General features: G+C 44.0%; 1 protein-coding gene across 2 annotated transcripts in view; it reads left to right on the top strand.

The window, feature by feature from the left end:
- The window catches only part of POLR2B (RNA polymerase II subunit B), a 726,171-nt gene that overhangs the window by 141,805 nt on the left and 571,901 nt on the right, over positions 1–12,465 (top strand). The gene's annotated exons all lie outside the window — the stretch shown is intronic.

Here is a 12,465-nt window from a genome sequence, read left to right as displayed (position 1 = left end):
TCTAGTGACTATTGTCGTCATCCACCTATCTGCTGTAATTTTGTCTATCTTTATACAGTTGGTTGACTGTTATGTTTTGAGTTTACCCATATCGGTAGAAGGCTGACACATCTGTAGCTGGAATGAAGGTTTTAGATCATAAAAGCACTAGAGCTGCTCTTCTGTGTCATTGCCCTAGAGTAAGCCGGGTACACACGGGCCAAATGTCAGACATTTGCAGGTCCAAAAAAAGGCCGCCCTTCGGCCCGTGTTTCAGTCTGTCCGACAGAGGCCAAGTGAGATGACTTGTAATGCTTTAGTGTAACCTGTTTTTGATTTCCCAAGAGTACAGTAGGTTAACGCAATATTGCCACCGGGAGCCAGCATCGAGCCGGCTCTCATCAAGAAAGGAAAAATGTTTTTTCCTTTCCCAATGAGCGACAAGCATTGCTGACATTGAGGCCGGGTTAACACTGGTGCCTCAATCCGACCTGGATTCCTGGCAATACCAGGCAGTGTTTGTTATGACTCTTAAGGGAGAACTCCACGCAAAAGTTTAAATAAAAAAACCCTCATGGGTTCCCCCCAGGAGCATACCAGGCCCTTGGGTCTGGTATGAGTTTTAAGGGGAACCCCTATGCCGAAAAAAAACTGAGTGGGGGTCCCCCCAAAATCCATACCAGACCCCTATTAAAGCACGCAGCCCTGGCCGGTCAGAAAAGGGGGTGGGGGACGAGAGTGCCCCCCCCTTCCCCCGAGTCGTACCAGGCCACATGCCCTCAAGATGGGGAGGGTGGGTGCTTTGGGGAAGGGGGGTGCCCTCCCACCCCAAAGCACTTTGTCCCTATGATAAGGGCCTCTTCCCGACAACCTTGGCCGTTGGTTGTCGGGTCTGTGTGCGGGGGGCTTATCTGAATCCAGGGGCCTCTTTTAATAAGGGAGCCCCCAGATCACGGCCCCCCACCCTATGTGTATGGGGTATATCGTGCTCCTACCCATTCACCTGGGGAAAAATTGTCAAACACACAACACAGGTTTTCAAAGTAATTGGGCAGCTCTGGGGGTCTTCCGATTGCAAGGGTCTTCTTCCGACTCCTTCACGCTCTCCAGTCGCTTCTCCTGCTCTCTGGTTCTTCCGGTGGACCAGCCCCTTATGATGTAAAGTCCCAGCATGCCCCGGAACTTGACGTCATAAAGGGCGGGGCCACCGTGTGAAATTTCCCGGTGACCACGCCCCATGCCTATATAAGTGACCGCGCAGTGCTCACACGGCATTACAGCGGCAGAGAGCGGTGTGTTTCCAGCGGGATGGGATCGTGCTGGAAACACAATCTCGCATTCAGGTACTGTACTTGGTCTCTAGGAATGGCTTACTGTGGTTTTGTGACCATACATTTTGAGCCAGTTAGTATATTTACAGATATGGTCGTTTTTTTTTTTTTCGTATAGGTTTGTTTAAAAAAAAAAAAAATCTCTTCCATACGCTGAGGTTAAAGAACAATGATGGTCAAAATGAAAAAGATCAGTGTGTTTTAATGCTAAACTCTGTTTAAACATCTCAATAGTAGTTTTGCAAATAGCAGTAGGGGTATTGATCTACTTTTTTTTTTTTTCTCCCCCTGCAGCTCAATACTCTTATGTCCACTGGGGACCACTCTGTTTTTTCTGTTTGTAAATGCCTCCGTTGTCCCTCTTGCGGGATACCGCTCTGTACAGACTACAGCGTGCCATCCTTCCATCACTGGGGGAGGTGCTCATACAGTCCATGAAAAGCTCTGGCAACTCGATCATTATAAAAGTCTGACAAGGCTCCGCCCACTCCCCCTCCGGGCCATGAAGCCCCATCTACTACCGCTTATGTCTCCCCTATTTTTGCCCACTGCTCTCTCTAAACAGGCTCTTCCTGTCAGCTTAAGCTTCTCTAAAAAGCTGACGGAGGAAAGCAGGCAGCAAGAAGCATACAGAAAAATCTGAAGTTACCCGCAGATAAAGTAATGCTATAGCTGTTATGAAATAAAAAAGATATATATAAAATGTTTATACTCTCCTGTGTGTACCTGCCCCAGTCCTACCCTCCACCTGGCTGCAACGCGCCTCTCCTTGGTGCACCTGGCTTGGACCTACGCTCCACCTGGCTGCAACTCCCTTCTCTGTGGACCTGGCTCTATCCTACCCTCCACCTATGTGCATCTCTTTTCCCATGTGCACCTGGCTCCATCCTCCCCCTGGCTGCAAGTCCCCTCGGTGCACCTGGCTGCAACTCCCCCTGTCCTCTGTGAACCTGGCTCTATCCTCCCCTCCAACTGGTTGGAACTCTCCTCCCATCCACCTGGTTGCAATTCCCCTCTCCTCGGTGGACCTGACTCCATCCTAACCTACACCTGGCTGCAACTTCTCCTCTGATTATATTGGGGAGATGAGGAGGCTGATCTTGTGGCGTCCTTATCTTTGTTGTTCAATGATATTGCTCACTGTTGGCGTTTTTTTTTTTCTTTTTTCATTCAGCCCCCGGCTGGATAAAAAAATGCTTCCATCCACATGAAAGGTGGATGGAAGAATCCCCCCCCCCCCCCCCGAGACTTTTCAGACAGCAAAAGCCCCATTAACCCCTTCCCGCCGAGCGTACGCAGATGTGCGTACTCTGCTTCCGGGGGGTATACCGAGATGATGCCCGCACCTGCAGGCATCATCCCAGTATCGTTTTTCTGAGCGGGCGATTGGCTTTCCAGCCATAACAACTGATGCGGCTAAAAGCCACTCTGCGGTTATGCGGGAGGGGATGTCTCCCGATCTCACATCCGCCGCTTCCAGCGGCTAGGGAGGGACTGGAATGATGCCGTAAGTGGCATCATTCCAGTCTCCTAATTGTAAACACCGAAGCGACGTCATGACGTCACTTCCTGTTTACTCGGCTGCCAATGGCGCCGAATTTAAAAAAATATACAGTATTTAGAATCGCCGTTTTCGGCGATCTAAATACTTTGAAGTGTAAAGGATGGATCGGGGGTCTTTTAGACCCCCAAACCCTCCATAAAGAGTACCTGTCACCACCTATTGTCACAAGGGATGTTTACATTCCTTGTGACGGCAATAAAAGTGATCACTTTTTTTTTTTTTTAAACAATTTAAAAATGAATAAAATTTGTTTTGTTTTTTTACCATGCTCCACTCAAGAGTCCTTAGTTTATTTTTATTTTTTGCTAGTTTTTGAAGGTGATTAAGCTTCATTAGTTTAGTTTTATTTGTTCTCTTCCGATTCTTCAACCTTCACTGTATTCTAATGCCCACACAGAAGCAGTGTATCTGGATCTAGGGAACCTTGGAAACCATGCCTATCTAGGGATGGCCTTTTAAAGTTACTGCATGCGCTAGCTCCTTCATGAGGCACTTACCTTGGTACTTTGTGCAGAGGATAGTAGAAAGGCAAGATCAACCAGGTATTTAAATATAAAGATGAGCTAAGAAAAAATGCACAGTATAAAGAACACCATTCTAAATTTAAATACCAAGAGAAGTGTTGGGTTTAATGGATGCACGGGTGCAGTGTCATTAAACCCAAAACTTTTCTCTTGGTATTTAAATTTAGAACGGTGTCTTTTATACTGTGCATCTTTTCTTAACCCATCTTTTTATATTTGGTTGACCCTGCCTTTCTAATCTCCTCCCACTTTCACTGTCCCCAAAATAGCCAATTCCGTGTCTGCTGCATTGTCCCCATACTATGCATGCTTCTTAATTTCTCCTTCAGTCTCTTTGCTTTCTTGTGTTCCAGATGTCCTAAGTGACAGCTGGGTGTGGCTTTGAAGTTAGGACTGTGGGACAGCACTATTAGGAGTAGAGATTGACCGATATATCGGCCGATATTTGGCCATTTTGAAGAAATCGGCATCAGCTGATTATTCTTCAAATTAGGCCGATGTATATAACACTGACTGCACCTCTGCCAGCAGAGTGTGGGTAATCCTCCTCCCTTCGCCACACTGTTTGCAGAAAAGCGCCACAGTGTGTGACACTGTAGGGAGAGAGAAGAGCTGTCAAAATTGAGGTTAAGTGGCGGGGTGGGCGGGGCCCAGCTATCCAACACCTGCCAATGGGATGGAATCTGGGCGGGCCAATACGTGTATGTGGCCCCACCCCTTAAACAACCCAATCATTGGCTGGATAGCTGCTGGGTCCCGCCCTGCCCACCTCCGATATCACACTGAATTTGTCAGCTCCTCTCTCCAGTTACACACAGCGGAGAAAAACCCATATCAGTCGACCTCTAATTGGGAGTCATGATTGATAGGGGATGCCGCTCCCTAGTTTACCATTCTCAGGTTTCACAAAAAAGCACAAACTTTAGCAACAGTTCAGATTGCTTTCACCAGCTGTTCTGCTGGTAAAGACAGTCTCTGAACTTTTCCTTAAACCTTTGTGTGAAACGTGTCCGGTTGACCAGGGAGAGGAATCCCTTATCAATCATGACTCACTGGGGGAGAACACAAGGAGGCTCTCTTCTCTGCTACTGTGTGACAGTGCTGGTTACGTCGAGGTCTCTAGCTCCACCCACGGACTGCATATTGGGGTGGGGGGGTCACATGACTAGTGTATAAGGCATTTGAAAGCTATGTTGGATTTTTTTCAGAATGTGAGACATGCATCCAGATCGAATTCTATTTAAAGTAGAAGTACTGGCAAAGCTTGTCTTGCAGTTCCTTCTGCACTCCCGTGACCTGTTTTCAGCTGACGTCAAAGCCGGTCAAGGCTCAGTGAAGATTGCAACTATATGGTCAGTATCCACACAGGAGCCTTGACTGGTACCTGGCTCAGCCTTTCAGTGAACTGCTGAGCGCCTGAGCCAACAGCTTCCACCCCCTCCACTTCCAGTGAGTGCTAGAGGGGCAGACATCGGTGACTAAAAGTGCTGTTTAATTCTCAGCCTTGGCAATTGTCGCTATGTTGAAGATGGAGCCTTGTTCAATATGCTTGCTAACGTTGAAAAGCTCATTGCCTCGGTCAGCAAAAGCCGTGATATTGTGCAACCTGACTGTCTCACCATGCCCTTGTGGGTACTAAAGAGACCTAATAAAGACTTGGAATACATTCACTGTTCATGAATGAATAGCATGTGTGGTCTGACTATTGAAGTTAGAAATAGTCTGTCGCATGGAGGATTAATGCTCAGCAAGCCTACAAAATGCATATAAAGGGCACTTGGTGTACAAAGAAATGGCCAACCAAGTCCGCAAAGTTCATTGGTCCAAATGTGCTCGAAAGGTAGCTGTTTTCCTCCGTTTTGGCCAGCTCTGTATAGAAAGCCAAGGAAGAAAAGGGGGGGGGGGGGAAGCACCACTTAAGTGGCTGCAAACCAACCGCTTAGAGGGTGGTTCTTTAACCCCCCCATTTAGCAGTAGATTAAATAAATATAAGATAAAAACATGCTGATCTGAAGTAGGTACGATGCAAGTCTCTCAACTTCTTCCCTTAGGTACCACCAGTGGTAGTCCCGACCGCTGTGGCTTGGGTCTGCTGGGCTAGGGAGCCTGGAAAAAGCTCGGAAGTACACTCCAAACCACGTGGCACACATGGGCAGGTGTGATGTCACCAGAAGGGTAGGAGGACAAAGCAAATAAGCTATGCGCTTGAAACCCCCAGCTCCTGGGGGTTGCTACAGTGAGGGAAAAAATTGTATCCCCTGCTGATTTTGTATGTTTGCCCACTGACAAATGATCAGTCTATAATTTTAATGGTAGGTTTATTTTAAGTGAGAGACAGAATAACAAATGTCCAGAAAAATGCCTTTTCGAAAAAGCTATAAATTTGCATTTTAATGAGTGTGAAAAGTATTTAATCCCCCCCCCCCCCCCCCATCAATCAGCAAGATTTCGTGCTCCCAGGTCATCTATACAGGTAACGAGCTGAGATTAGGATTGCTCTTAACCACTTGCTTACTGGGCACTTAAACACCCTTCCTGCCCAGACCAATTTTCAGCTTTCGGTGCTCACACTTTGAATGACAATTACTCAGTCATGCAACACTTTACCCAAATTAATTTTTTGTCCTTTTTTTCCCACAAATAGAGCTTTCTTTTGGTGGTATTTGATCACCTCTGGGGTTTTTATTTTTTGCGCTATAAATGAAAAAAGACCGAAATTTTTGAAAAAAACGCATATTTCTTTGTTTCTGTGACAGAATTATGCAAATTATTAATTTTTTTCTTCATAAATTTTGGCCACAATTTATACTGCTACATATCTTTGGTAAAAATAATCCAAATTAGTGGATATTATTTGGTCTTTGAGAAAGTTAGAGACTCTACAAGCTGTGGTGCGAATCGCACAAAATTGATCACATCTGATGTACTGGTGGACTATCTCGCTTCTTGTGACCCGAACAAGTCAGGAAAGTACAAATGCCCCCAAATGACCCCTTTTTGGAAAGTAGACATTCCAAGGTATTTAGTAAGAGGCATAGTGAGCTTTTTTATGTCATTTTTTTCCCACAATTCTTGGCAAAATTAAGATTTTTCATTTTTCTTTTCTCCACAAAATTGTCATTGTAATAGGTTATTTCTCTCACATGGCATGTATATACCACAAATGACACCCCCCCCCCCCCCCAAAAAAAAAATTCTGCTACTCCTGAGTATTACAATACCACATGTGTGGGACTTTTTCAAAGCCTGGCCACATAGAGAGGACCAACATGCAGGTAGCGCCATCATGTGTTCTAGGAACATAAATTACACATCTAACTTGTTGACTATTTATTACACTTTTTTGAAGCACCAGGACAATGACACGTGACACTGACACTTATACGTGGCACTGATGACACGTGGCACTAATACGTGGCACCGATGACAGATGGCACTAATACGTGGCACTAATACGTGCCACCAATGACAGATGGCACTAATACATGGCACCGATGACGCGTGACACTGATGACAGATGGCACTGATAAGTGGCATTGATGACGCGTGACACTGATGACAGATGGCACTGATAAGTGGCATTGATGCGTGACACTGACAACAGATGGCACGTGGCACTGATACGTGGCACTGATACGTGGCACTGATACGTGGCACTGATACGTGGCACTGATACGTGGCACTGATACGTGGCACTGATACGTGGCACTGATACGTGGCACTGATACGTGGCACTGATACGTGGCACTGATACGTGGCACTGATACGTGGCACTGATACGTGGCACTGATACGTGGCACTGATACGTGGCACTGATACGTGGCACTGATACGTGGCACTGATGACAAATGACACTGGGGGCAGGTGGCACTGCTGGGGGAGGATGGATGGAACTGCTGGGGGAGGATGGCACTTTTCCTTTGTTTAGAAAAAAAAAAAAAAAAAAAGCAGAACGGCTGCAGCCGTTTATCTCTCCCCTCTCACACTCTGTGTGAGGAGGGAGAGCGGCGATGAGAGATGATCATATGAGATCATCTCCCATTGGACACGCCGATCGTGCTGTAAACGGCCGCTGTGTTTGGCCGTTTACAGCGATCTGTGTTTGCCTGTCCCCGGGGGACACGGCGAACACAGAACTTCCGCGATGCGCGGCGGTGCGCATTGTGGAAGTAAACATTAGGACGGCCTCCCGGACGAACGCGCCTGCCCTACGGCCGTCATTCGGCTATAGGGCCGGCGCGAGGTGGTTAAAGGGAGTGCTCCTAATCTGAGCTTGTTAACTGTAAAAAAAAAAACACCCCCTTTCGACAGAAGCAATTGATCAGATTCCAATCTCTCCACCATGGCCAAGACCAAAGAGCTGAGAAAGTATTTCAGGGAGAAGATTGTAGGCCTACACAAAGCTGGAATGGGCTACAAGACCATCGCCAAGCAGTTTGGTGAGAGGGTGACAGCAGTTGGTCCAATATTTCACAAATGAAAGAAACGCATAGCTGTCAATCTCCCCCTGTCTGGGGCTTCATGCAAGATCTCCCCTCCTGGAGTTTTATTGATCATGAGAATGGTGAGCAATCAGCCCAGAAACTACACAGGAGAATCTTGTCAATGATTTCAAGGCAGCTGGGACCATAGTTGCCAAGAAAATAATTGGTAACACGCTTCCCTGTAAAGGACTGTAATCCTGCAGCTCAAAAATCGAGCTTTTTGGCCTCAACTCGCTGTGTTTGGAGGAGGAATGCTGCATATGGCCCCAAGAACACCATCCCCACTGTCCAACATGGAGTTGGAAACTTTATGCTTTGGGAGTGTTTTTTTTGCGAAGGGGAAAGGACGACTTGACCGCATCAGACTATGGCCGGGCCATATACTGTCAAATCTTGGGGGAGAACTGTCTTCCCTCAGCCAGGGCATTGAAAATGGGTCATGGATGGGTCTTCCAGAATGACAATGACCCAAAACACATGGCCAATGCAACTCAAGAAGAAGCACATTAGGTCCTGGCGTGGCCTAGCCAGTCTCCAGACCTTAATCACATAGGAAATATGGTATAAAGATATTCCTGCACCTAATCAGGGTAAGAAAGGGAGACTTACTGCTGCAGACACTGAAGGGAGATATCTGAACCCAAAAGAATAAACTAGCAAATAAAGAGTAGTGGAGCGCTATACTGTGACAGGGGTAGTACAACCTCAAGGGATGGTATGTTATATAAGAGCTTGAATTATAAGTACCGTGGCTGGGCAATTATGCAGATGCTAGTTTTATTATAGCACAAAATTACTTACAAATGTTTGAAACGTGTGTATATATAGGTCAGTATAGCATATGCTCTATAGGGAACCATGCAATTCCTCTTTAAAAATCAGAAGGTTGTGACATACACTTTAAGTAAATATCAGAAAATATATGTGTGTGTGTGTGTGTGTGTGTGTGTGTATATATATATATATATATATATATATATATATATATATATATATATATATATATATATATTCTCTATCCTATCAAAATCATACAGTGATAAAAGTTTTATACAGGTAAATAAACTCTCTAAAACATAATACAATATCGAAAATGAAATCTTATTTAGAATGACGAATGTCCATTGCACTGTGCAAAATGTGGCGATTACATCCAAAAAAATTGCATAAAGTGCCAGTGCTTAAATATAGTAGTGAAAAAAATGGTGAACAAAATACAGTAAAGGTGATGGGTATATCTCTCGTGATCCTGTGATCTGGTTATGGGTGTCCCCTTACCTTACAGCTGTAAGGTAACAGCATATGACCAGTATATCCTTGGGGTCCTTGATGCTCTTTCCCTTTTAAGGTCCTGCTGTGGTGTCCCCAAATCCTGGCGTTGTGTTCTGCCTATTGCGCTCTATGGCCCCTTTAAATGGTAGCTCTGAGGTATTCAGCGTGGGGGTCCCTCAGCGGTTGGCATATGTGTGGGGTTAGAGAGATATAGAGGAAGTATGCCCCATAGTGTAGTAGTTTGAACAATTTACTTTTATTAAAAAATAAACAGATAAAGTACTCGCAAACAGATATTTAAAATGGGCGCTGTATAAACGAACAGCGAGCTCGGTATGTGTCACTTCCGGTAGCTCTCGTCCCGTTTTACAGCGCCCATTTTAAATCTGTGAGTACTTTATCTGTTTTATTTTTTAATAAAGGTAAATTGTTCAAACTACTACACTAGGCAGAACACAAAACGCCAGGATTTGTGGACACCACAGAAGGACCTTAAAGGGAAAGAGCATCAAGGACCCGAAGGATATACTGGTCATATGCTGTTACCTTACAGCTGTAAGGTAAGGGGACACCCATAACCAGATCACACAGGATCACGAGAGATATACCCAGTATCACCTTTACTGCATTTTGTTCACTATTTTTTCACTACTATATTCAAGCACTGGCATTTTATGCGATTTTTGGATGTAATCGCCACATTTTGCACAGTGTAATGGACATTCGCCATTCTAAATAAGATTTCATTTTCAATATTGTATTAAGTTTTAGAGTTTATTCACCTGTATAAAAATTTTAGTACTGTATGCGATTTTGGGCACTTTTTATAATCGCATCTATAATCGTTTTATTTTGCACAATTTAAGGACACTTGGATTCTTGTATATTTTATGTATATATTTCTTTCTGATATTAAAAGTGTATTTCACAACCTTCTGATTTTTTTAAAGAGGAATTGCATGGTTCCCTATAGAGCATATGTTATACTGACCTACATATAAGTTTCAAACATTTGTAAGTAATTTTGTGCTATATCAAACTAGTATCTGCATAATTGCCCAGCCACGGTACTTATAATTCAAGCTCTTGTATAACATACCATCCCTTGAGGTTGTACTACCCCTGTCACAGTATAGCGCACCACATAGGAAATATGACGGAAGCTGAAGGTTCAATTTACCAAACCTCAGCCTCGAAACCTTAATGACTTGGAGAAGATCTGCAAAGAGTGGGACAGAAACCCTCTTGAGATGTGTGCAAACCTGGTGGCCAACGATAAGAAATGTCTTATCTCTGTGATTGCCAACAAGGGTTGTGCCACCAAGTACTAAGGCTGTTTTGCGAAGGGGTCAAATTCTTATTTCACTCAAAATTCAACTTAATTTTATAACTCTTTTGAAATGTGTTTTTCAGAATTTTTTTTTTGTTCTGTCTCTCACGGTTAGACCCCTTTCACACTGTGGACGTTGACTGTTGGCGCTAAAGCGCTGCTTGTTTTAGCTGCACTTTAGCGCTGCTTTCGGCCAATAGATGCTTTTAACCCTAAAGAAGGGATTAAAAACACCCGTGTTGCGGCGCTTCTGAAGCACTTTTCAGGTGCTTGGGAAGTGCTGCCCATTCATTTCAAACTGCCCCAAAGTCGCTGCTTGCAGGAATTTTCCTAACATCCTGCAAGTGCACCTTCCCAGTAAAACGCCTGAAAATCACCTCAGTCTGAAAGGGCTATTAAAATCTACCATTAAAATTTATAGGCTGATCGTATCTTTGTCAGTGGGAAAATGTAAAAAGTCGTAAGAGGATAAAATCCTTTTCTTTTCATACATCGGGGGACACAGCCATAGTAGTTACTATGTGGGTTAATAGGCCACCTTTAGGTGTTGGACACTGGCACGCCCTAAGACCAGAAATGCACGCCCCTATGTAACCTCTCCCACTACTGGGAGTGCTTCTGTTTTTTCACCAATGTCTAAAGTGTTGGTCACGAGTAAATATGTGCTGAGCTCCACTGGAGCAATCCTTGCTGGGGCTAGTCATGCTGACTGGACCTGTTCAGTGTGTCCTTTGATGGGCCTAAGGAATGGTACCTGGGCAATGTGTCTGAAGAAATTAGGTTTTGCCTGCGAATGCCTCTTTTTAGAGAGCTGCACCCTGGGATCCAGTACTTTTTGGTAGTAAGGCCATAAAGGTGTTTTTTTTTTTTTTTTTTTTTACTGGCAGGGTGCTGTTGCAGGTCCAAGATTGTGGGTTACCTCTAGGTTCCTCTGGATGCAAGGGGCAGGGGATCAGGAAGATTTTCTAAGAGACTTGGAAGATACCAATATATCCTCTTCCGAGGATCATATTATAGGACGAGTAGAGCTGCACAATTAATCGTCGAATAGTTATTGTGATCTTGATGAAATTGTTTTACAATTCTTTCTATGCAAAGAATCCTCTCTGCTCTTCTAAAGCCACAGCCCTCAAAAGAAAGGAAGAGAAACTATGCAGTCAAGAATCAAAACATTCTTTAGCAGTTGAACTTAAGTATAAACATTATAACAATTTATCAATGGAATAGACTTTGTGTAAGTGAAAAAATGTAAACACTTAAACACTAAACATTTTGGTTTCAAGTTGAAATATTTTTTTGATAGAAAATTACTTAAAACCCCTTGGTAGACATTCTAGAGAATAAAAATGGTGCTTGTTGCAATATTTTGTCACACTGTATTTGCGCAGCAGTCTTTCAAATGCAATAGAAAATTACTTTAATGAATTTAAAAAAAAATCACACTAACCAGTAAAGTTAGCCTTTTTTTTTTTTTTTTTTGTATAATGTGAGACTCTACGTCGCGAGAGAATCGTGATCTTTTTATTCTAAGCAAAAAAAATCATGATTCTCATTTTGGCCAGAATCGTGCAGCTCTAAGAGTGAGTAGTATAAGAGGCAGTTTGCTTGTACACCCTATTACTAAATTAGTTCGTTCAACCTTTTTGCTGCCTGCTCTTGGTGAACCCACCTCTGGTTTGGGATCACTAAAACCTCCCCCATCTGGGGATGCTTTTCCTATTCATTCATGGCTAAAAATTCTTATATATTCTGAATGGGAACACCCGGATAAACCGTATTATCCTACCAGAAAGTTTTCTACACTTTATCCTATGGAGGAGTTATTCTGTAAGAAATGGGGGGGGGGGGGGGGTGGGGGGGTGGGAGGGTTCCAGCAATTGATGCTGCAATCGCCTCAGTGAACAAAAATCTCACTTGTCCGGTGGATGATGCGCTGATAAAAGATCCAACAGATAAAAAGTTGGAACTTTTTAAAAACAAT

The sequence above is a fragment of the Lithobates pipiens genome, unplaced genomic scaffold, assembly GCF_037356315.1.
Source record: "Lithobates pipiens isolate NorthernLeopardFrog02 unplaced genomic scaffold, aLitPip1_a1.2 Scaffold_13, whole genome shotgun sequence".
Taxonomy (NCBI): domain Eukaryota; kingdom Metazoa; phylum Chordata; class Amphibia; order Anura; family Ranidae; genus Lithobates; species Lithobates pipiens.
This window is presented reverse-complemented; position numbering and strand designations above follow the sequence as displayed.